The sequence below is a fragment of the Ailuropoda melanoleuca genome, chromosome 19 (assembly GCF_002007445.2).
Source record: "Ailuropoda melanoleuca isolate Jingjing chromosome 19, ASM200744v2, whole genome shotgun sequence".
Taxonomy (NCBI): domain Eukaryota; kingdom Metazoa; phylum Chordata; class Mammalia; order Carnivora; family Ursidae; genus Ailuropoda; species Ailuropoda melanoleuca.
The window spans coordinates 26,914,471-26,938,083 of record NC_048236.1 but is presented as its reverse complement, the minus strand read 5'-3'; the positions used below and the strand labels follow the sequence as shown (position 1 = coordinate 26,938,083).

General features: G+C 38.7%; 1 protein-coding gene across 2 annotated transcripts in view; it reads left to right on the top strand.

The window, feature by feature from the left end:
* The window catches only part of FILIP1 (filamin A interacting protein 1), a 173,250-nt gene that overhangs the window by 73,309 nt on the left and 76,328 nt on the right, over positions 1-23,613 (top strand). The gene's annotated exons all lie outside the window — the stretch shown is intronic.

Sequence of the window (23,613 nt, the reverse complement as noted above, 5' to 3'; positions counted from 1 at the left end):
TTTTTCATTTTTTTCTTAACTTTCAGCTTTAATTTTCTGCATCATCACAGGAGTTGAGATGCACACAAATAAGCAGAGCATTGTATTGTAAAGATGTAATATTTTCACAAAGCATTTTCATGTCTATTATCTCATTTGGTATCAACAAAAATGTGGGTGTCGTTCTCTATATTTTATAAGGAGGAAACTGAGGCCAGAAGGGTTAAGGGTTTTTCTAGATCTCATCTTAGGCTTCCTGAGTCTTAGTCCAGTGCTCTTTCCACTGCCATCCTCACCACACTTCTGTAGCTTCCATGAACCAGGTCCTCCTTTAAGTGTATGTTTTTAGGGGTCCAAAGAGGGGTTGGGAATCTTTTGAGTTTCTGAGCTCTGGAAAATTGTGTTTCTGAAAGTGGGGGGAAAAATAACTTTTTTGGCGGGGGGAGAGTATGATTTAAGAGTGAAGTTGCTGTTTTCCTTTTTGTTTTTGTTAGGCTCTTAGCTTGCGTGAGCCTCGGGGGAAAGCTAACAATCGGTGTGAGATGAAACCTTTGTTTGGTGCTGTTAGCATCAAAAATATTATTTGCAATCTACCCTAAACTAGGGTGGGCTAGCCTAATCTGTTCCTGTTCTCATCTGTGTGTGACTACAGATAAGGAAACCCCTGGGGAAAAGAGAAATAGAAAACATACAAAACTCAAATTTTAAACAAATAAACACAATTGAGCTTACCATTTATAGGCTGAGAAAAATCACATTTGCATTTCACAGCAAAAGATGAAATTTTCCAGAGTACCACCACTACTAAAAATAGCTTCACCACTCCCAAAAAGGTGGTTAATGTTTTGTCTATTAACATTAATTGTGAAGGAGGCAGAATATATTAGTCTAACTTTTTAAGCTACCCTCGGTTGACAGGTATTAACCTGAGTGTGGAAGGTACAACAGTTGTCATGGAAGTTTTCACAAAGCAATGCTATCAGCTCCCTTCTCTCCAGGCATGGTGGCTTGTCTGAGGCCCATGGCTCTTCCAGATTTTAATCTGCAGTAGGCTGTTATATCAAGGTGGACTCTAGAAGGCATTTAAGATTCATTTGACTTTTATACTCATAGTGTTGCCACATACAGTCTCAGAGCCAAGGCATGCAAAATATAAGGCCACATACCCAGAACATTAAGGAAATTAGCCAGAAGGTGCCAAAGAAATGCATTTTGCTCTCCGTTAAACTTTATAAATATTGGATAGCTTACCTTACACAATAGATATATTCCTGAGTAGCAATAAATAAGTAAAAAATGTAAGATATTTGTGGAGGAGGCAGTGAAGGAAAAGAGAAATGAAGGACCTGGTATTTTAAGAAATTTCATGGTGAATTCATTTGCAAAGCAAATCATCCATCCACTCATTTATTTATATGCACCCAAGTAAGTGTATGTACTTACAAATGCAGATTGTGTCATATTAAGTTTGTTTAAAATGAGAGTGTTCCCATATTTAGAGCCATAGATCTATGTTCTTGTAGCAGAAACCTGCCCTTTATTAGCATTCTCACGTGAGAGGGTGTGTGTGCTGTAGCTAAGCGTGGGAGGCAGTTGGCATTAGCAAATATGAGTGCACTGATGAAAATGTGGCAGCTGTGTGCCAGGTTTGCCAGACTAGAGATATGAAAAAAAAAAATCTATGTAAAGATCTGGTGCTGTGAAGAGAGGCAGGAATATGCCTCAAGAGGTAAGGCCTGTATGCCAACTGGCTTGACACATGTGAATATTTAGTGAGTTGTCTCCCAGACCTTGAAAGGCCATTGATTACCTCCCTTTATGGGGTGGCTGTATGTGACTCAAATACCCTTACTCTGGAGCTAGTGTTCCAAGGTTATATAAAATATCGGGGGTGACAAGCATCTTTGAGGTGTCTTATCCACCTCCTTTATGTTACAAATGTAAAACTGACACTCTGACAAATTATGTGACTTTCCCAAGGTTGCACAGCAGTTTAGTTAACATTTGCTCTAAATCCAAATTCCCTGTATCTCAGTTCAATGTCCCTCTCATTATATTATTTACACTTGGAGATGTTCAAGGGTAAGATCCAGGCCCTTTGTATTTATTTTTCATATTGAGAATTTCTTTCAGGTAGATTCCTAGTGTGAACTCCAAGGCCAAAGCCATTTTTTAGGTTAGAGAAATTGAGGAAGGTTCCTTTCACATCCAGGCAGTAGAAGTGTATGATCTGAGCCTTGAAGTTTGGTGTGATCTGGATAGCGAGGAACATGGCGGAAGGCAGGGGTGCCACATGGTCACAGGCTGGCCCTGCACAACTTTGGGGGGCTTCATATTCACTACCCTATGAGGGTTGTGCCTTGGAGCTGTGTAGCAGCTTAGCCTTGGGGAGACTGGAACTACTGGTTAAAAGAAGCAGAGTGACACAAAGAAAAAAGGGCTTGTAATATTGGGGAGATAGACTGAGATCAAGTCTGCCTGTAGGAGATGTACCCTGGAAATGACTTGGGGGAAAAGGGGGAGATGGCAGTTCACGTAGGCTTTCCGTGTCAATTTTCTCTTTCTCAGACTTGTTTTTGATCTTTCTTATTCTCTCTACCTCCATATCCAGGGTTTTGGACATTATGAACAATCATGTATTTGTTGAGCCAACATTAAAACAGCATGACCTTTATTGTTAGCATTGGCTCTTTGCACAAGTTTGCGAATTTGCTGTTTTGCTTGCCAGTCCAAGTATCCAGTGAACTCTTGAAGTACAACTTTAATGATATGTATTAGGGATGGAGCTGCCCTTCTCAGGGATTTTTGCATTTTAAGGAGTCTTGTCTAGAACTAGTGGTGTCATGAACTTTGTCTTGGAGAGGGACATCTTTCAGACCTTTCAAGCGACATCTTAGCTGATGCAAACCTGTCGGTTTAGCACAATAATTGGCCAGCATTGCCTGCATGGAAGTAGCTGGGATGGTTTCCATTATGATTCTTCTGTCATTGACGCTTCCAATAACAAGAACTTTCTAATAAATTGGAACATTTTTACTCTCTGGGTGAAAAACTCGTTACATATTTCCCAGACTAAACTGGAAATAATGAAATAGTATACCCAGACTATCACTTGGGCACCATAATTTATTTTCCCTTGTATTTGTCCAAAAATAGCACTTTAAAGAAGCCAGTTGAATTGGCTGTACTAAAAACGACAAAAGTTCAAAGGAAATGCTACTCACATCAAAAAGCCATAACACAGAAAACTTGGCAGAAGGTTATTCTTGTAAAATGATTCAAAAACAGGATACTAATTAATTCTTTTTCTTGATGTAAAAAAAATTAGCTATTTTATATAGTAAATTCTCTTGATAGATCTACTTGAATACATTTTGGAAAAACCAACCTCTAGAAAGTTTTCATCATTTGTTCCCTTTGTCCTTATAGTTAGTTCTCTTCTACCCGTGCAAAAGGAGGCTCAAAGAAAGCTAGCTAACACAACTAGATAATGCACCACCATTCCATTTGGCTTTGGTGTTTGTCGGGCTGAGTCAGAGACAGGATTCACCACATGTTGAAAAATCTACCCTTGTCCCATGTGACTGGCAGAAGAAGATGTTATATTTCAGACACTTAAAAAATAGATGACATGCCTGTGGATTACTAGAAGTTTCTTCTATTCTCTCCTTTTGCAGTTCCTAACCATTTTCTTCTCTCTCTTTTTAAAAAAAATATTCATCCATTTATTTGGGGGGGGGCAGAGAGAGAGGGAGAGAATCCCAAGCCTACTTTGTGCTTTACCTCTCTACCACCTACTGTAGGCAAGCCCTCTACCTGCTCTTCTTTCTTACTAAGAGATTTCATTCATTCTTAGGGCATTAATTAATTAGCTCTAAACTGATTTCACAATATTTAAGAAACATTACTGTGCTAGAGGTCTGAAGAATGCAAAGATGATGAATAATAATACTCATAGCTAAAATTTGATGAGCTCCTACTATGTGCTAAGCATGGTTTTAGGCACTGGGTACCTCAGCAGTCATGATGAGGAAAGAGCTCCTGACCTTGTAGGATGAATGAGAATATGCAGAATGAATATTCTATAGGGTACTTGCAATGCAAATTATGGGAGCACAAAGGAGGGAAGGATTATGAAAGTATCAGGAGATGAGTGAAAGCTTTACTAAAGAATTGGACCATGAATAATCGATGGGTTTTGGACAAGTAGAAATGAGTGTAGGGACCAACAGGAGCAGATTCAAACACAGAATGGGTGGAAAAGTACAGCTTATATTCATCAGTAAATAGTCTTGCTTCAGTGGAGAAGTGTTTGTTGGAGATAAAACGACACCTCAATTTGGTGTACAATATGACTACAGATAAGACAGATGGATAAAAACAGTCAAAAGGAGTGAGGATCCCATGAGAGTGGAGTGATGCAAAAGCCAAGGGAGTCAAAATGTCAAGAAGAAGAGAGATTCTGTCAGTCAAATCAGCAGAAAACTTCAGTTGGGTGTGACTGAAGGGCGTTCTTTGGGTCTGTGGATCTGGAGGTTATGGGGAACATTTGCCAGAGCAGTTTCAGTGAGTTTAAACCTATTTTCAGTGGTTTGAGAAGTGACGTTAAACAAACAGAATAACATGTTCTGCTGAAAGTCTAGGAATTTAGAAAATCTTTTTTTATTTTTATTTTTGTTAAAAGTTAATTAGATTTTGGGGGGTTTTTTTGGATGTAGTTAAAGAAGCCAAATTTCCCTTTTCTTTAGCATGGCTGTAAATTATTTATCTGGCAGAGTAAGCCCTTAGTGTCTATTTGTTGACCTCCTGCTTTGAAAACACTATGTTGCCTTTTGCTACTTTTGGGCTTTAAGTAAAACATGAGCTTATTAAAAAGGAGAAGGCTAGAACGGTGTGAATGCCAAGTCTTATGAGGGAATGTAGGATCCAAAAGGTTTAGTAGTTGACCTTATTAGTGTTGACTTTGGGCCTCAGTTTATTCCTTGTCTGTATAATACATACACTTCCTACTCTCTAGGGTTGTTGTGATTACTACACTTAGCTAATAAAGATGTTATTGGCTGGATAACTGTGGATAAAAAAGTAGACGAAAGACAGGATAGTAGCTAGAGGCAAACTCAGGTCAATGGAGGGTTTTTATTATTTATATTTATTTTTGAAAGATTTATTTATTTGAGAGAGGGTATGTGTGCATGTGCACAAGTAGGGGGAGGGGCACAGGGAGAGGGAGAGAATCCTCAAGCAGACTCCCTGCTGAGCACAGAGCCTGACATGGGGCTTGATCCCAGGACCCTGAAATCATGACCTGAGCCAAAATCAAGAGTCAGATGCTCAAACAACTGAGATGCTCAGGTGCCCCCCAAGGGGTGGTCTTAAGGATAATTATGTACATGTCATATCACTGCTGAGGGGACTGTTAGAGGAAGGTGATTCTGGACAAATAGGAGCATTAATGGGTGAAGTTTAGGATTCCACTAGCGGAAGCCATGTGTTTGCAGTGCCAGTGATTTGTTCAGAAGCCGGAGTGTAAATGGGGAGATACATTTTATAGCACTGAAGCTAGGGTTGCAGTTGTCTAAGCAGATGCAGTGGAAAAACAGAAGTGGAAGAAAGTGGTATGTGTCGGTGAGACAATACCCAGCAAGGAAGAGATGTAGGGAGGAATGAGCAGGTCAGTGGGAGCCCAGGCACGAGAGGGCTGGAGGGACTTGAAGTTGGGCTATTGGCATTTAAGTTTTCTGTGTGGTACAGTGTTAACTAATGTACCTGGGAGTGGAAGCGAAGGCAATCAGATTTCATGAGATCAAGGATGGATAAAGTTAGGATAGTGGCTCAATCTCCCACATGAATGTTGAGACCTCCCAGGCTGATGGCAGAATGTAGAGTGAAGAGCATGTCTGTATCACAATAAATATGCGAATTGGGGGCCAGAATCTCAGCACTTTGTTGCTGCCAGCCTACTTTTTCTCAAGTGTTTCTCCAATCATGCCATTCTGTTGCTTAGGAATTTATGAGAGGCCTCGAGACCCTATCAGACTGATATCTACATGGATCAGACTGGTCTGGAGAAGCTATTTACTAACTGGCCCCCTCTTAGCTATTGCTGTTCATTTTTGATGTTCCCTTAACATGAACATTCCTATCCAATCAGGCAGTCTCTACATTCTTCCCCAACCTGACACGCTCACACACACAATCTCAAACACTATCCCCATCCCAGTGGGTTTTTTTTTTCTTCTTCTTATCTTTCTTTATATTTCCCCCACCTTAAGAGTAATTACAAGACAAAAATTGGGGCTTTCTGAGAAGATTCAGGGCATGTATTTGTCCTTGTTCCAAACCGTACTTCCCTCATGTACTAGTCAATATGTCTTTTCTCTTTTTTTATTAGAGACTTTATTTTTTAAGAGCAGTGTTAGGATCACAGCAAAATTGAGAGGAAGGTACAGAGATTTCCCATATGCTCGCCTACCCTCACACAGGCACAGCCTTTCCCATTATCAACATCCCCCACCAGAGTGGTACATTGGATGAACCTACGCTGACATCATCATCACCCGAAGTCTATAGTGTACATGAGGGTTCACTCTTGGTGTTGTATGTTCTATGGGTTTGGAAAATGTGTAGTGACATGTACCCACTGTTGTAATAGTATACAGAGTATTTTCACTGCACTAAAAATCATCTGGGGTCTGCCTATTCATTCCTCCTCCAACCCCCCCCCCCACAATACTTCCTTTAGGGACCACTGAAGGCTTATCTCTTCTGTGAAGGCTTTTCTAAATAATTGCTCCCCAACGCTTGTCTTTTTCCTGTCCTGAAATCCCACATTCTTTCAGTATAAGTGTACATCATAGCATCCCATAAACACACATCCCCTAAGTATTTTATGTACGTACTTATCTCTGTTGTCTGAAACAACTTGAGGGAAGGGGTTGTCTCTTCCGCTTCTTTCATGTGCCCCATCGTACCTAGAAAAGGGCTAAACACATCATTGTTAGTTTATTAGTAACTGATGAGTAGTTGTGGAATGTTTTAATACCTCTATACCCTATGAGGCAGTCATAAGATTAATTTTTTAATGCCTTTGAACTATATAGAGAAAGTTTAAGTATCACAGTATACACGATGCTATTGAAATAGCAGGAATAGTCCCAAATATTTACAGTTAAAACCCCACTACAAAAGCAGAATCACAGTGACACATCTTTAGCAGGAGTTGTCGTAACTCCATTGGGGATGGTGATAATCAGGTCAGATGGAATTACCTAGTGCAACCAACCACAATAGTCTTTCCCTACAGGGGTTCCATTTATCACTTTTTTCTTTAGAGATGGCTTTTCTTTTCCTAAGTGAGTCCCATTTGTCCCATGATAAGGCCTTCTGGGGAATCTCTGTACTTCTAAAGAATGAAGCTTTTAGTTACTGTGTATGGCTTTTTAAATTGATGACTCACCTGCACTTAATACACTCCATCTTTAGAATCTTAGGCTGAGGTCACCCGAGTGAGGCTGCCCAGTGAAACCTCACACCACCAAAATGGTCAGCATGCTGAGAATGGTATGTCTTTGCTAAGTTTAGGAGGCAGCAAAGAGACAGGTTGCTTTCTGATTAAAATCAGGACCAGATCTGATTCTTTGTTGAACACAGTCCTTCAGAATCTCATGTGTCCAGTAGTATTGTCAGTCTTTTGGCAAAGAGCATTGGTGTCTGATTTTCATTGTTTAGGTGGAATATTTTTAGTGCTCCTAATAGAATCAGAAAGTTGGTTTCTTTACAGGGAGAATAGTGTACTCATTGACACCACAGGGGAAAACCTTGGTTTTATTGAGAAATGTAGAAAAATGTATTAATATATAATAGAGAAAAGGCCCCATAAAGAAATCTCTTTATTATTTTATGACACTCTAAACATGGGCAAATACTATATAGGTACTACGTAGAAGATGGCGATTTCCCCCCTACATGGCTGTAGTTTACATTTTTCTTAATGAAAATGATCTCTATTACTTTAGTGGGCAAAACTTTACCTAAATATCCAATTGACTTATGTAAATATTTCCTAATTATTTGGGCATGTGGTCTTATTACATGGAGCCTTTTTAAAGTAAAATTAGGGCTTATACCGAAAGCTATTATGAGAAATATATGTTAAATGGAGTAGGATTTGAGACGTCACATAATTTGTGATTCTAGAAGGACTTCTAGGGGAATTGTCACGTAGAATACTGCTGGGGTGGAAGATCTTACCTCAGGGGAGAGGTAAGATCTAGCTGAGGTAAGATCTTCACCTGTGGTCTCCAAAGGAACGTTCTATAAAGAAGGAAGTGTTCTCTATCTGCATTGTCCTGTATAGTAGCCACTAGCCACATGTGGCTTGTGAGCATTTGAAATATGGCTAACATGGCTGAGGAAGTGAATTTTAAATTATATTTAATAATAATTTAAATTTAAATACCTACATGTGGCTAGTGGCTACTGTATCAACAGCACGGATATAGAGAAACAAACATGGCACTCATCTGAGGAGACTGTAGGGATACAGAATAAAAGAAAAAAGTCAAGTCCACAGACAGACCCTTAGAGAACATCCTGCTTTAAGGGTGGGAAGAAAGAAAAGAACCGGCCAAAGAGGAGTACAAGACATGGGTAAAGAGAAAGGAAGACAGATGAGAACCACGATGTATCATGGAGAGGAGAGACTCTCAGGAAGAAGACATTTATAGTTCTCAGTGTTGCTAAAAAGCTGGAGGATGAAAACTGAGAACAGGCTATTTATCGTGCTGGCATTTAAAAGGTACATTTTCAAAGGAATGGTGAGTATTGAGATCAGATTGCTAATGTCCAGGAGTGCTTGGGTAAACTTTACTCTTCAGAAGTTTGTGGATAGAGAATGATGGCAGGGCTGGATCTGAGGGAATAGTAAGGGGCGGGGAAGACTTTTGTTTAGTTTTGTTTTATTTTTGGAGGGAAACACTTAAACAGATTTATCAATGTTAGACTTCTCTCATAATGCTGGTCCTATCCTTATTCCCTTTATCCCCCATGGATACTTTGATCTTCTATTTTACTTAGGAGAGTAAGGTCTTCTCAACCTTTCTCCATTCCAAAAGTTTCCATCACTTGCCTTCTGTTTCTCCCCGTTCCCCCTCACTAAGAGAGAAGTATCCATTTTTATCAAGGCCAGTTCTGTTGACTTGATCCTACCCCTTTCCCAGACTAAGCTGCACACTCTTTACTTTTCCCCCACCCATCTCCAATCTTCCTTCCTCCTCTCCCTACTATCTCTCCTATGCTCTTTATCTCCAGCTTATAGGGGCTTGGAAACTTTCCACATAAAAGAAGCAAGACTAATCAAAGCTCCTGGGCTCTTTAGACAGGGAGTTATTATCAGCTAGGTCTCTGTCCCCCAGGGAATCTGGACATGGAATATTCAGGACCCCTTTTTAAAAATCTTCTGACTATATACCTACTACTCTTCTCTCCCCCTGCCCTATTCTGGTACCTATATTCTTACAGAGGCAAATTTACCTCCATCATTTTCTATATTGTTTGACTATTTTTAACAAAACTTCTCCGAATCTTGTCTGTTTTTCAAGAATTATTTTATACTACAAATTCCTAGAGGACAGACTTTATCTATGAAGCACTTGATAGGTGCTTTTTGGAAATTACTTTGTAGTTCCATTTGGTTAATATGAAATTTTTTTTGAATGAAACAAAAAGTAGAATGCCATTTTAATTTTTTCTAAAAGTATTGCACTCTTAAAATAGAGCCTGGTCTTCACCATAGTGACCAAGAGTGAGGCTATTCCAAAGAAATATCAGGTGACAGTGAAAATTTTGATTTTGTTTTCTACCTGTCGTGGTACTTTACTCCCTGCATCAGTTTACGTATTTTCTTATCAGATGTGTTAGGCCAATATTAGTGGCAGAACTACCTCTCAACCAGGAATCAGGTTGTACCCTACCCTGAAGACACTGTGATCATAATCTCTTTATTGTTGGGTAAAATGATGAGATGTCTGGAATTTCCTTTAAAATTTCCAGCCTCTCCTCCCCCCGCAAAAAGTATGTGAGGAGATAGATGGGTGGTTCGTTATACTTGTGTGTTCACTTTGGTATATGTGTAGAACTTTACCATAATACCAAGTTAAAAAAAAACAAAAACAAAAAAAAAACCAGGGGCGCCTGGGTGGCTTAGTCAGTTAAGCGGCTGCCTTCGGCTCAGGTCATGATCTCAGCATCCTGGGATCAAGTCCCGCATTGGGCTCTCCGTTCAGTCAGTGGCGAATCTGCTTCTCCCTCTCTCTCTCTCTCTCTGTGATCTCTCTCGCTTTCTCTCTCTCAAATAAAATCTTTTTAATAAAATAAAAAAATAAAAAATAATAATAATTTAAAAAAACCAAAACCAGTTGTGTCTATATTGCGCATGCGTCCTTCCTGGGCTGCGAACTCTGGAGCGGCACCTTCATTATTTTATTGACTGACCGCAGTAGCCCTAAAACGTTAGATGAGTAACTGGAAGCTTCGAGGGGTTGAGTGAACTCCCCCAAGGATGCCTTAGTAAGATGTACTGTGCCTTGCTGACTCCAAAGCCAGTGCCTATCGTCTGCCAGAAAAATAATAGGTGCTATTGTTTTTGTAATTAAAATGGAAGCACAAACTCGCTGGCAAGAGAAACTTAGCCCACAGATAAGGAGAAGAAACATTTACTATTTGCCAACAGAACTTTTTCCGTACAAAGCAAAAAATTTTGAAATTTACAACTTGGGATAATTTTTTTGTTCTCTAAATCATAAGTTGATGGTTCAGTTCTTTTTTAGTAGACTGCCTCATCTCCTTGCTTGCATCTTGCTTTCTTTCATGCTTCTCAGTAGGATTATAACAAACTGAACCATAGAATCACTTGTATAGAGTCCAGTTGTGACCAATGCCAATGCCATTGCTTAATGGGTGATTGAAAACAGTGAAAAGCAAAGTAAAATCTTCACTTTAAGTTGGGTGTACTGGGGAGCCTGGGTGGCCCAGTCGGCTAAGCATCTGCTTTCAGCTCAGGTCATGATCCCGGGGCCCTGGGATCGAGCCCTGCATGGGGCTCCCTGCTCAGCGGGGAGCCTGCTTCTCCCTGTTTCTCTGCCACTCCCTCTGCTTGTGCTCTCTCTCTCAAACAAATATATAAAATCTTTAAAAAGAAAAAAGTTAGGTATATTATTCTTTCTTATTTTTAAAAAGATTATTTATTTGAGAGAGAGAGAGAGTGGGAGAGGGACAAAGGGAGAGAAAATCCTCAAGCAGACTCCCTGCTGAGTGCAGAGCCCGACTTGGGGCTCTATCCCAGGACCCTGAGATTACCACCAGAGCCAAAATCAAGAGTCGGCTGCTTAACCCACTGAGCCACTCAGGCGCCCCTAGGTTTATTTTTCTGATTTAATACTGTTAAGTTGCTTAAAACATTTTTTATAGTTATTAAACTTTTAAAAAGATTTTATTTATTTATTTGAGAGAGAGAGCATGAGCAGGGGGAGTGGCAGAGGGAGAAGCAGGTGCTCTGCAGAGCAGGGAGCCCAATGTGGGTCTCGATCCCAGGGCCCCGGGATCATGACCTGAGCTGAAAGCAGATGCTTAACCGACTGAGCCACCTCAGAGCCCCTTATTAAATGTTTTTAAGAGTAAAATTCAGAATTTCATAACTAGACCATGGTGAATTTAAATTGATGGTGTCCAATTTACTGAGATATTTCTGTACAAGCACTAGTTATAACTGCTAGCAACTTGACATTGTTTACAAATTCCCAGACTAGGCTTTACCTTTTTTTTTTTTTTTTTTAATTCCCTTCTCTCTTTTGAGCAGTTCCAGGGACACTCCAGAAAGTCACTGGGCAAAGACTTAGTAGATAAAGAATGGTCCTTTTTTCAGCACTGCCTCATGATCTTCCCTTGTTTTGGCCCCAGTGATCCTCAGGAGACCTTTCCACGTACAGTGGTAATGAAGGGTTTGTTCTGAACCTCTTGTGACCTGTGGCATCCTTGGGTTTGCCAGGTGGGGTTAAGAGTGCAGATATGGTGTGGAATATTTTCTTTGCAAAGCTAATTGGCCCAGTGGGATTTGAAATCTGACTTCATAAGCATCATGTCAACCAGTCATAGACTAACCTCAAAACACATGACAGGCTCAAAGAGACCCATATCATACAGCTGTCAACAGAAAAATACTTTTATCTAAACCGTCTGTATTTAAAAGAGAAAGCAGGATGCTGATGAAAAATTTTGAAATCATTTCCCTGTGATATTAGTGCATAATCAAAAGAAAGGATATAAACTGATTCAAGAAGTGCATCCTCACTTGGTTTTTTCAACTAACATGTAATCCTATCTGTGGGCACCGTCTTGTGCTTCGACAATGTATAAGTTTGTATTGGCAGGAAAGAACTTGTATCGACTTTCCCAAACAGCAGCCATTAATCTCTAACAATACTTACTCCCAGGTTAAACATTTCCTGATCAAGGGTCTGAAAGGAAACAAGAAACAATGTGCACAAATTTTAGCAGACTCTGCTCTACCCCTGCCTTTTTAAAGTTGTAATAATAAAAGCACATTTGCAAGTTCATGGCTCTGTGGGGAATAGCTAATTTGTGAGGAAAACCAGCAATAAACCAAGGGTTTGGATGTTCCTAAGCAAATGTGGAATATGGTCTGATGGACTCAAAACCAACTTGTACCAATGACAGTGAGTGTCTCTTGAATAGTGGTGTTACTGTTTTTGAACCTTAAATGAATCTGCCCTGAGATGGCATATTATAGTACCTGCCATCTTAAACTAGTGGAAAAAATTGTATATATGATATAAATAGATATTATATGTGATATATATTATGTGTGTGTGTGTGTGTATTTGGCTGTATATATATACTTTTTGTAATTAACAAATTTTCTTTCTTAATCTCAAAGCAATGAAGAAGGTGAACTACGTTCTGAAACAATCAAAATGCACATGCCTTTTTTTTCTTTAATGGAATGTAAGTTCCTGGCTTTGCGTTTACAAAGGACAGTCATTTGAGTGCACTGTTGCATACAGAGCTTGGGCCCTGAGCGTTAGTTTTCTTTGCAATATCTGACATGACTCATTTATAGGTGATTGTGTTGTAACATGTCAGCTTGAAGTGCCAGGTATGCTGACTGCAAAATACCTGGGCAAAGACCTCTCCTGAAAAAAAAACGTACACATCCTGACTGGGAGACGTTTCTGGGGCCACTGAAGAGTTGTACACGGGAAACTCTGAACACGGCACTTCCTTTCTTTCTCTCTAGAGCTATAATTGCTTAAGTGGGAAGGGACAGAGGGAAAGGCTATTTCCCTCCTCCACCTGTGAGACAAGATGCAGGGAGCTGCAAGATCCCATTTCCCCCTGAGTCTCACTGTCGTGTGCAATGATCTTCACAGATATCACACTGTTGTCTACCTGCAGCAACCACTGGAGCAACAATCCGGTCATCCCTACTGATTATCTACCACCACATGAGAGTTGATTCAGTTGACAAAGAGATCGTGGACAGGCGATTACAGAATGACAGATAGGTAGTGGAGGGAATGCAAGGGAAAAGAATAAGCTGTAGGGTCCCTGACCTCAAATAACTGGAGAGACGATCTCCACCGTCTTTGCTTCACTTCAGGCTTCCTTAGGACTTTTCACATGGTTTATGGCCATAGCCCCCTAACTGATATTCCCTTCCTGTGGTCTTGTCACCCATCATTCTCCATATCGCAGCCAGAATCTGCTTTTGAAAATGCAAATCAATCAAGTTTTTCCTCTGCTTCAAACCCTCAGAGGCTCCCTATTGCTCAGAGAGGCTTTCATGGACTGGCGGCCGCTCACCACTCCAGCCTCATCTTTCACTGCATTCCCTCCGTCTGTGGTCCTGCCATACTGACATGTCTGCTGTCCCGTGAACATTTCCTGTGTTAAAATAGTGTTGAGAGCCTCTTCTTATTGGTGACTCTTCTCTTTCATTATGTATTATGCAAATGATTGGAAAGGAAAGGCACTTGTATTTCATGGGTTCCAGGTTGGCTGATGGGAGCAGTGCATTGATTTTATTTATTGATTTTTGTCCTACTTTACTTTTAATGTTGTTTCTACATCAAGTGAAGGTCTTTAGGCAAGGAAAGCAATTCTCCATACAAATACCTAATGTTAGGCTAATGGTTAAAAGCTTATTCCATTACTTGTTATAACTTGCTCACGTGTTTTTTTCAAGGACTTTATGGGAGAGGACTTCCGTCTGTCCAGGTGTTCAGAGATTTTTATATTTTGTTAGAGTGTCATTCTAGTATCGCTTCCGAGGTGGTTGAGTCTTATTATAATTACACGTTCAGGAATCATGTTGTAATTATAGGACAACTGTATGGATGGAGTCATTCTCTGATTTAGTAAATCCAAAAATCAGGCCAAACATAAAATACTTCTAGGGGTAAAGTTTATATACTTAAAAAATTTTGTGTTAAAAATATTTTGTGTGTGATTTAAAACAATTGTATTATCTTTCCCTTTTTGTTGAGGTATAATTGAATTTCAGGTGTACAAAATAATGATTTGATATTCATATATATTATAAAACAATGATCACGATAAGTCTAGTTAACTTAAAAATATTTTATTTAGAAATTTGAATAATTTTTTTAAAGTTTTCTTTTAATTTATTTGAGAGAGAGAGAGCACAAGCAGGGGGGAAGGGCAGAGGGCGAATCAGACTCCCCACTGAGTGGGGATCCTGACATGAGGCTTGATCCCAGGACCCTGAGCCAAAGGAAGATGCTTAATCAACTGAGCCACCCAGAAATTTGAATAATTGATTCATATATATGGTTGAAGAACTTAAAAAAAAAGGCATAATGTATGCAAGTATGTATATTTTTCTTTTGTTTTTTACACAAACGGAACATATTTTGTACACTGTTCTGCAATTGGCCCTTTTCAGACATCATATATGCCTCGGAAATCTTACCCTATTAGAACATACAGAGATTTTACATTCTTTTTAATGCCTGCAGAGGTTATGGTAATTGGGTGTACCTTTGTGCAGTCCCCTGTTGATGGGTATTTAAACTGTACCCAGTCTTTTGCTTTCACAATCAATGCTGCATGGATACATTATACATACATCTTATCACACATGTAAGACTATTTCTCTTGGTCACACTACCCAGCAGGGGAACTGCTGAGTCAAAGGACATATATGTTTGTGGTAGATTTTGTTAAATTGCCTAGGTGTGTTTTCTCACATTTTTGCCAACACAGTATACTATCATGTTGTCAATCTGGTGTTTTAATTCCTTTGACAATCCAGTAGGTGAAATGAGTATCTCGTTGTACTTTTAAATTACATTTCTCTTCTGATTAAGGTTGAGTATTTTTTCAAATGTTTTTAGAGATATTTGTATTTGTTTTTCTGTGACTAGACTGCTTCTATCCTTTGCCTGTTTTTGCTATTGTATTGTTGGTCTTTTATTGATTAGTAAGAGCTCTTTGTATAGTAAAGAAATCAGTTTTTTGTGATATGAGTTATAAGTGAAATATTTTTTCCATCTCACTATTTTTATTTTGACTTTGCTTTTGGCATTTCTTGCTATGCAGAATTTCTTATTACTATTATTAGTCAGACATCAATCTTTTCTTTTATGGCTTCTGATTTGGGTCAAATTTAGAAAGCCCTTCCCACTTCTAGATTATGAAAACTTTCCTTCAAGTTTTCTTCTAGTTCTTTTTTTTTCCTGTCCAGTTTTCCCATTATTTTACCCATCTAGAATTCATCTTTGTTTACGGTGAGTGAGTCACTTTGCTTTTTTTGTAGATGGTTGTTGTGTCCATTGGGGTCCAGAACACAGAAACCACTCTAGATATTTCAAACAGAAAGGAGTTAATAAAGGGATTTGGTGATACAGATGCTAGAAAATAGAAAGAGTACAAAGAGAATGCTGAGGTAACCAGAGACAATAACTCCTGCCTCTAGAGCTGGGGAGACAAAGGAAGAGGTAGAATTATTAGAACCTAGGAGTTCAGGGGAGGGACCATTCTGAGGAGAGAGAGCTTGATGGGCTGGATCTGGAAGGTCTGAAGAAGCTGGAACCAGAACAACACTGTCAGAGAAACAGGACAAAACAGAAAGGCACTCCCCCATTCTCCCTTTCCCACCTTTTAATATCTGTCTAGTGACTCCTATTGGCAGAGCCCAAAAGGAAGCAGTAAGCGCAGGAATCTAGGAAATGCAATTTGCAGAGTTCCAGACTCAGGATCACAGAGTAGAATAAAGATAAATGATTCTACAACGGAGAAATAATAGGTAAGTAGCCATTAATTGATTTTTCACTTTTCCTCCTGTGATTTGAAATGTCACTTTTATTCTATAATATAATATTTAAATCTATTTCTGTGTTATAGTTCAGTACATAGATTTCTCTGCCTATTTCATGCACTAGTACCACACTGTTCTAATTACTTTAGCACTATAGTATGTTTTCATGTGTGGAAGGACCTGTCTTCTCTCATTACGCTGTTTCTGAATTTCCCCAGCTATTCTTATTTTAAAAAGATGGCTTTATAATCAGAGGATCTTTAAAGGAATTTAAAAATCAGGTTGTGGTTTTCTTTCTTTTTTTAAAAGATATTTGTTTTCTTTTGGATATTTTTCATTGTTCATGGTAATCAGAATCTCTGTATATTAGGTACTTAACAAATATTTGCAGAATGACTAACATTTAAAAATATCATAATATGTATATTTTTAATTCCACTCCTATGAACTCCAACACAGTTTTAGTTTTAGTTGTCTTGATAATGATTGAGGGTATAGAGGAAATGCAGAGATCCTTTCCTTTTTCAGCAGTTCTTTATTTACTTCTTTGCTTCTGAGTTGAAGTGAACCACCAGAAACAGGCACCTAACTAAAAGCTTTATCCAACCTAGAGCTGATGGTGGCTTGGACTAGTGTGGTAACAATGGTTTGCTGAAAAGTGCTCAGATTCTGTACAAATTTTGTGGGAGAGGAGATAGTATTTGATGGCAGGTTGAGTGTGGATTATGTGAGAGATTATCTAAGCCTGTTTCGGAGGTTCTTTGGCCCAGCAAATGGAGAACAAAGGTTGTCATTTACTGAGATGGGGAAGACTGCAGGTAGAGCAGAGTAGACAGGTGGAGACCAGCAGTGCAGTTTTGCACATGTCATTTTTGAGATGCTGTTAGACCTTCAAATATAGAGATATAGCCAGTAGGCATTTGGATATGAGTCTGGAATTCAGAGAAAGGTCTGGGCTAGAGTTATCAATTTGGGAGTCACCTGTGTGTAGATGGTATTTAATTCCATGAAACTGGGTGAAATCATGAAGAAGGTAAATTTAGAAAAGATAAAAGGGCCAAGGACTGAGCCCCAGGGAATTCTAGCACTCAGAGGTCAGGAAGGTGAGGAGGAATCAGCAAAGGAGAATGAGAATAAGTTCCTAGAGAGGTAGGAGGGAAATTAGCAAAGTAGGGTGTTTTGGAGTCAAAGTGAAGAATTTTTCAAGGTGGGGAGAGATCAAAAGCATTAGAGGCTGCTGATGGATGAAGGAAAATAAGGAACAAGAATTGACCCCTGCATTTAGCAACAGGGAAGTCATGGTTTGCTCTAATAAGAGAAGTTTCAGTGGATGATAAGAGCAGAAACCTGAGTGGAGTGGGTTTTACTTGTGGTACCTAAAGTTCCGAGTGCCTCCACTTGAGCAGCTGCAGTATCAGAAGTACATGATTATTTTCTTTGTTTATGGCTTTGGTGAATCCCTGGGAGTTGTGGCTGGAAAAAACAGTGCCAGGCACGTCAGGAAAAGATGCTTCAGATGGTTTTGCTGTGGTTAAGTCATCTTGGGATGTAAGCCTTCAGAACTGATCTCCATGAATATGACACCATCTGTGAGGTTACCACTAGAACTTCAGCTGGAGTGAAGCCCTATCGTTGCAGCTCCATGGTGTCTGGCTAAATTAGCTCTTGGCATTAATCATGTTGAAGAATGGCTGCAGAAAGAGGGCATTCAGATTACTTGCTTGTTGGCCTTGAAGGTCATGGAGAAATGGGAAGGAAATTTAGGGATATTCTCATAATATAATTTAAAAGTGGCCATGGCTGAACGTGAAATAATGAGTTCAGCCTTGAGAAATCTGGCAGCACTCGTTGTCTGATCTCATCCACCTGCCTCTTCTGTTTAGTCATCTCTGCCATGCTTTTATCTGACCATTGGCTTGTGGATGATGAAACATGGTAATGACAGCTCAGATAAGGTTCCTAACCACGAAAACTCAGTAGAGGTCATTGCTTATCAATTGTCTGAAACAAAAAGGTTTGGCAACTTGGTAGCTACAAAGAAGCAGCAGGAGTTTGAAATAAACTAGGGGGACCATGAACCATTTTGACTCTGTCATAATCAAGAAAATACTTTCCCTGAAAGTTCCCAGCTATTAAAATGAATCTTGGCCAGTTGTTCTTGGTCATTTATCATGAAAAAGCTGATGCATGGAGAACATTATACAAGCTAGTAAGGCATAGATTTTTAAACATCAGAATCAATGTCAGGTTGTCAGATAAAGCTCAGGCTTAGGCTTAAGAATGAAAAAAAATTCCCAAGAGTGGGACTGCAAGTCATAAGACCATGATATGTAACATGTTTAACCAGAGTGCTCCCAGCTTTGAATGATGAGTGGTTATTGGCAGTAGTTGTTGATAAGCTTATAATAAAATTAAGTTTTTCTAACATTTTCCCTCAGGAAGACTATAAGAAAACTGGTTGACTATGAGAAATGCACATGGGAAGAAAGTATGCTATAAATAATACTTTACATGTGCACTGACCTGAAAATTAAGGTAAAAATATTGAATCAACTATTCTGAGCTCAGTAACCACATTCCTATCGCTAATGGACAAATAATGTATTTGAATATAAAGTCAAATTTCAGTGAAATGTCAGTGACTTTTTTGGGGCATTGATTTTATAGCATGCCAGGATTCCTTCAAGTGTGCTCCATGACATTCAAATGCTTATTTTAAAAAAATGACCTCTCAAAAAAATTGCTTGTTTCACATTTTTAAAACAAATTAATTAGCATATGGATTAACTCCTACCTGAGATTGTTGCAATGTAATTATTAGTGATTTAGTATGATGGAGGGATCTGCGGTCTGAGAATCAGGAGACCTGGGTTCTAATATATAATCAACAACCAATTAGTTGCACCCCTTGGGGAAATCACTGGCTACTCTGAACCTGTTTCCTTAGCTATAAATCATGGGGTTAAAGTTCTTTCCTACTCTAAATTCCTATGATTCTATGAATCAAAAGTCCTGCTATGGCTTGGAGTCATTTAGGTTGGTCAAAAACTTGGAATTAAAATTACTCTTTCCTTATGACTTCCCTATGCTATGAGGCTCTAGAACGTTCCTCCCATCCTTCCTTCCAAAAGGTTCTGGATGAACAATTAGTTATAGGAATCACCTTCCCAAATCTCATTCCTACTTTAGTATGAAGTCATGCAAGCATGGGATTAGGTCCTATTCATGAGGGATCCATCACAACAAATAACAGAATAACAACTTTGCACATGAATAAATGAATAAGTAGATGGAAAAAGAAAGGGAGGAGGGAGGGAAGGGGGAGGGTGATACCTAACTACTCCGTCTATGGTATATGCTGGTGCCCGTGGAAAGAGAAGTGGTAGGCAGGCTCTTCAACTTTCAGCTAAAGAAGGGAAGAAGACAAATCAAAGAGATATTTGGTAAAGCTTTTATGTAATTTCTATACAAATTCAACACAGAATTCTGGTCTAACACAATTATCTTTCACTTGGAATTTTTTTACTTGGTATTAGAATTTGATCTAAATTAGAGAGATTCTATATTGATAGATAGATATCTATGGAGAATTCATAAACTATCATATTAAGATTACCAGCTCCAGGGGCGCCTGGGTGGCTCAGTCGTTAAGCGTCTGCCTTCGGCTCAGGGTGTGATCCCCGTGTTCTGGGATCAAGCCCCACATTGGGCTCCTCTGCTGGGAGCCTGCTTCTTCCTCTCCCACTCCCCCTGCTTGTGTTTCCTCTCTCGCTGGCTGTCTCTCTCTGTCAAATAAATAAATAAAATTAAATTTAAAAAAAAAAAGATTACCAGCTCCAGAGTCAGACTGTACATTTGTGTTCTGACACTACCGTTTGTTAGTTCTGTGACTTTGGGCAAGTCACTGAACTTCTTTGTACCTGCCTCAGATACCTCATCTACAAAATGATGATAATAATAGTACCTGGGGTGTCTGCGTGGCTCAGTCAGGTAAGCCTCCGCCTTTTGGTTTCGGCTTAGGTTATGATCTCATGGGTTATGGGATTGAGCCCAGCATGGGGCTCCACGCTCAGTAGGAATTCTGCTTGAGAATCTCTCCCTCTGTCCCTCTCCCACTTGCTCGATCTCTCTCTCTCTCTCTAAAATAAATCAATAAATCTTAAAAAAAAAATAGTACCTACCTGATAAGGTTATTGTGAGGTTAAAATGACATAATAGTTGCAAAGCACTTTGAACATTTTCTGGCATATAGTAAATGCTCAGTAATATTAGGGAGAAAAAGAGATGGAAAGAGAGACAGAGACAGAGACAGAGACAGAGAGAATGTGTGTGTGTGTGTGTGTTGACATCTATATTTGTGTATCTACAGAGAAAAACAATTCTAAAAAGATCCACTTCAAATTATTAATAAAATTTGGTCTGGGGAGTGGAATTTGGGAGGATGTGGCATATACCTTCACTTTTTCTTTAATATTGATTCTGTAATGTTGATTTTTTTATGATCAACTATTACATTATAATTTTAAACACTTAACAATTTCAGTAGTAGATCCAAAGACATAATTTGCCAGGCTAAATTAATCTAGGAAGAATATAATTTAAACCAGTTCATGCAGAATCAAGGCAGCAGAATAGACCATAAATAACAATTCCTTTGTGGGGGGCAGTGTTAATATTCACATTCAAATCTATGGTCTTAGGATATTGCTATTTCCACCAGAGTTGAGAAAGTTGAGAGAGATTTCTTGGATCTTACCTTAGCACTCACCTGAAAAGCAGGACCAAAACTCAAGTGCCCTCATTCCAACAAACCCCCTCCACTACTTTATGACATCTACAGTGTTGATCAGCCCCCCCAAACCCCCCCCCCACTTTTAAGAGACAAGTAATAGCTCATTTACATAATCTTGAAACCCAGCGGAGTGGAGAGTGATGTTTTCTAATGACCTTGCTAATTTGCTTTAGATCTATGTAAAGATATTGGTGAAAACTCTCAGAATATTTGGTCACCATTCTGTTAATTTCTTATATCTTGTAAAATTTACATAAATTGATGTTTTAGGCTGTTGCGGGTGTCAAACAATCGTTTCACCTTGTGGGTAATTCAACATGGTTAGCTTTCGTTGAGATCTCATTTTTCTGGCTGCAGATTCACAAGATCCCCCAAAGAGTCTATTCAGTAATTGTGATGCATTCCTGTAGCATTTAAGACTAAGCCCTAAAAGCTTTGCTTTGTATACTTGATCTGTAGCGACCTTTAGATTTTGCTGCCCATTGAACCGAAGGTCTTCCTTGTGAAATCATAGAATAGTGCCCCAGTTCACTTTCTGTTACTTGATATCACTGAACAAAAATACCATTATCAGTGCCTGAGAAAAGGAAAAAAAGATATGGTACCCTGTCTCTTTAAAAGTTTAAGAATAGCAAGCACAGTAGAGTTAATTCTTTGGGGGGCTGTGCCTTGAGAATTTTCTGGCCCAGAATCAAGCTACAGATAATTAATTATGTCAGTGAAAAAGCTCTGATGGCCTGCTCTCTTCAGAGAAAAGTGACATCATCCATAGAATTCTCTGGCAATAAAGAAGAACAAAGCTGTGAGTGCAGGAAATAACAGACAGATGTCCATGAGTGCATATTTTATCTACTTCAAAGTGCATTGCAAGAAGTCATGCTCTAGGGCTGTCTCCCAGCAGCAGTGGCTTGGCAAGGGGTCTTGGAGAGTTAGAGAAGTAAGTTTACAGGATTGGGTTCACTGCCTCACGTGCTTTGGCCTGAAGAAAGAAGTGTGGCATTTTTAGGGAAGTTACTAAAAAGATGATAGTGCTCAAAATATGTTGGCAAGATCATGGCAAGCCAATCAAGTTATGTAGTGTAGGGAAATTGGACCAGATGGTAGGGGCACCGTTTGTGGATGAATGTTATACAGGAAACATTACCCAGAGAGTTTAATTCCAGGGCCTTCCCTTGCTTTGTGCTTATATTGTATTTTCATATGCAACTTGTAATGGAGAGAATAAATATCTTGGAGTCAGATAACTCTGTTTCTTGTGAATCCTATGACCTTGGGCAAGCTATTTAATTTTTTTGAGCCTCATTTTAATCATCTGTAGAATGGAATTAAGAGAAATGATACCCCTGAAAAGAATATTGTCCATATCAGGGTGCAGTGTAAATATTGGTTGTTATTAAATTCAACTCTGTCCCTCCCTGCAAAATATGTTAGTTTCATATTATGCACATAGAGCTAAATGTATTAGCCAGAATAGATATTTACTTATGTAAACAATATTAGGCATGATAGAAAGATTGTTGTTCCAAAATTTCAAATACCAGAGGACCAGAAATTCTACTATAAATTTATTCTCTGAGGTGAAATGACCGATTTCAGAACTTTCTTTAATTTTTTTTATCCAATAATCAAAGTAAGATAAGTTCAATATTGATCATTTAGGTTATGCATTCTTAGTAAGAGTGCTATTATTCCCAACAGGGTAAGAACTGATTCTTAGCTGAGGCAAAGAAATTTTAGATGTTACAATGGTTTGTGACCCTCAAAAAGACCACAGTACATAAACAGATGTACAGTCTTTCTGTGGTATTGAAATTTTATAACCGTGGTAATTATAAAAAATAATCTAAAAAGTCTCACCAGGAGAACAAGTGAAAAAATTTTGAGAAAGTCTTATTTAGAATTATGAAAGTTACAAAGAAAAATATCAATTACCCATAATTCTACCAGCTTGAAAGAATAATTGTGAATATTTGGGTGAGTATTTTTCTTCACATGTATTTTTTACATGATTGCAAGCACAGTGTATATACAAATTTGAATACCTATTTGTTATAAGCATTTCCCACATTATTCAACATTCCTTGAAATATCATTTTTAAAGTCTGTAAAATGTTTTATCATATGGAAGTATTATATTCTATTTTAATATTTCCTTATTGCATATTTAGGCTGTTGCCAATATTTTTACAGTTATAAATAACATTGTAAGGAACATAGTTATGCACAGTCTTTGTCGTAACAAAAAGTCTTAGTTAGGGTTTTTCTCGCTGACATATGTGAACACTTTATAACTGAGGATAGTTACCCTGTACCTGTCATAGTTATTACAAATATTTCCTTTTTTTTCTGCCATTTAATTGGCTATGATTTTTTTTTACACATAGAAACTCTTATCTTTTTCCTTGTCATTTCAGAGAAAATCTTCACCTCATACAGAAGCAGATAACTACCCATGTATATTCATTCATTCATTCATTCATTCATTCAT